Genomic DNA, 2,383 nt, shown 5'->3' on the forward strand with positions numbered 1-2,383 from the left:
ATATCATATTACCATGAGAGGGGAAACAGTGTCAATTATTAGAATACAAAAATTGTTCAACAATAGAAATACATTTTTTGCAATTGTTTTTTCTACATTAGAGTAGGAAGTTGCAAAAAATTATAATACAGCCATATATTTATAATATATACCCTTTAAATCCACATCATAGCATTCAAACCAGTGATTCTCAAACTTTCACGTGCAAAGGACACACTTGGGGATCCTGTCGAAATGCTGATTCTAGTCCAGTAAGTCTGGGGTGGAACTGACATCCTGCATTTCTAACAAGCTCTCAGGTACCACCAACTCCTTTGGTCCAAGGACCACACTGACCCTGGGTCTGGAAAATTCCTTTCCGATAGAGGGTGCAACAGTCTCAGATAAAATTACTTCTGTATATCATCTAAATTATCTAGTTAAATCCTATTCTCAGGTAAAAGTAAAGACAGAACAAAACTGGAAATTAATCTGTGACTTCTGAAATCTTCAGCCCAAGGTATTGCTCAATGTATTCCCAATGGAGCTATTGCTGCCTAAGTGTGACTTCTCCACATCCACTGATGAAAATAAATTTCTCGACTTCCCATTTTGGAACGCTCTCTTCTTGCTCAACCTTCAGTCTGATCATGGCCAAAACAGCTCAGAAAACAAAAGAAACTAAGAAAAATTGGCTTGCGACCATGTGTTTCCTTTGTTAAATTTTCCCATCCTTATCTCTTCTTTCCTGCTTTATGAATAATACTGTGACGTGCTTTTTGTTCCGGAATCTCGAGCTGCTGGATGGGCCCAGACTTTGTCTTCTCGTTCCATCTTTTCCTCCTTTCGCAGCCACCCTGGGCGTTGCCAAACCCGAGAAGTAGAAACAGGGCAGCGCCAATACTGATAGCAAATAGTTGCGAAATCGGTTTACTTTCTTTTTGAGCAGGGAAAAAAAGTAAAATGGGGAGAGAAACAAGAACTTTCAAAAGTGGAGGTGCCGGGGATTGAACCCGGGGCCTCGTGCATGCTAAGCACGCGCTCTACCACTGAGCTACACCCCCTCGCTCCAACTGTGCCCTCGGGAATATATACAAAACACAACATAGCCATTTTGAGTAGGTTTTACAAGAATTAATATTAAGCTAAAGTCCAATCTACCTAATTTCGCTTATTTCCGAAATCTTAAATTTGGAACCTAAATCTAGGTCCTATGACATGCTTTGCTAAAAGAGTAAGTTGCATTCTAGACGGAAAGCCCTTATTGGTGGTCCTGGGACCTTTTCGCTCCAATCAGTCTGGAGTCACTTCCTTGACGCCTCTAGAAAACCACGGGATGAAATATTTTCTCTCCTATTTTCACTCCCTCCTTTCCTCTTTCCTTGCCGCTTGAAAGGGCTGCCAGAAAGCCACAAAGTATAATTCGGGGGATGCAAAAATAGAGACCATATGAGCTCCAGAGGGGAGAGAAGACGGTAGGACAAATGGAGAGCTGTTTGTTTTGGTCGCCGAGGAAAGAGGGCGCATGGGCTATGATCGCGCCCCCCTTGGGGGTGGAATTGAAGGCCATTAAGAAGGCTACACCTGTGATGCACATTAACCCTCTGTAAAACCCTCCGCACGGTGGGACTGGTTCACTAACCACATCCTTCTCTGAGGCTCTGAGCCTCTCGCTTTCAGCCCCACAAACCGACAGAGCCTCAGATAAGATTGGAGAAGTCGCTTGTACGGGCAAAAGACATAATAAGGTAATGTGGTAAATAATACTTCTCCAATCAGAGATGAAAAGGCCGTTAATAAAATGACAAATAACGAATCAAACACTCAGTTCAAGATGTTAGAAAATGAACAAAATAAGCCAAAAAGAATGAAGAAGGAAGGGTTCATAAAGACAAACTAAGAAAATGAGTTTTTTTTAAAGTAGAACTAATAAAGAAAAAAGCTGGTTATTTGAAAAGTCAACAAAATAGACAAACCTCTAACCATCCTAATCAAGAAGAGTGAAAATAAGTGCAAATACACAAAATTAGAACTGATGGGAGAAAATAACTATCAAAACAGAAAAACATTTTTAAAATCATAAGACACAACTCAGCAAATGATTTAAAAACTTTAGATGAAGTGGATTTTATAAATGCATTATACCCAAATTACTTCTTGTAGAAACAGAAAGTCTAAACAGACCATTACTATAGAAAAATAGAAAAACAGTTGAATAGGTATGTCCCCCAAAAGGGCACCAAGCACAAATACTTTCACAAAGAAATTTTACCAAACTGTTAAATATCAGAGAATCATGATGCAACTTAAATTTTCAAAGCACAGAAAAAGGAGCCCCTCCAATTCATTTTATAAAGTGAGTATAGCGTTCATCACAAACTTTTAAGTTCACACAGAAAGTGAA

The 2,383-nt window shown here is 39.4% G+C and overlaps 1 non-coding gene across 1 annotated transcript; it reads right to left on the reverse strand.

The window, feature by feature from the left end:
- Positions 1-971: 971 nt before the first annotated feature.
- Positions 972-1,043, reverse strand: TRNAA-AGC. Its single transcript has one exon. It is a non-coding gene; the product is annotated as a tRNA-Ala (tRNA).
- Between the last annotated feature and the right edge of the window lie 1,340 nt (positions 1,044-2,383).

This window comes from Monodon monoceros, unplaced genomic scaffold (assembly GCF_005190385.1).
Source record: "Monodon monoceros isolate NGI ecotype Baffin Bay Population unplaced genomic scaffold, NGI_Narwhal_1 Super_Scaffold_3, whole genome shotgun sequence".
Taxonomy (NCBI): domain Eukaryota; kingdom Metazoa; phylum Chordata; class Mammalia; order Artiodactyla; family Monodontidae; genus Monodon; species Monodon monoceros.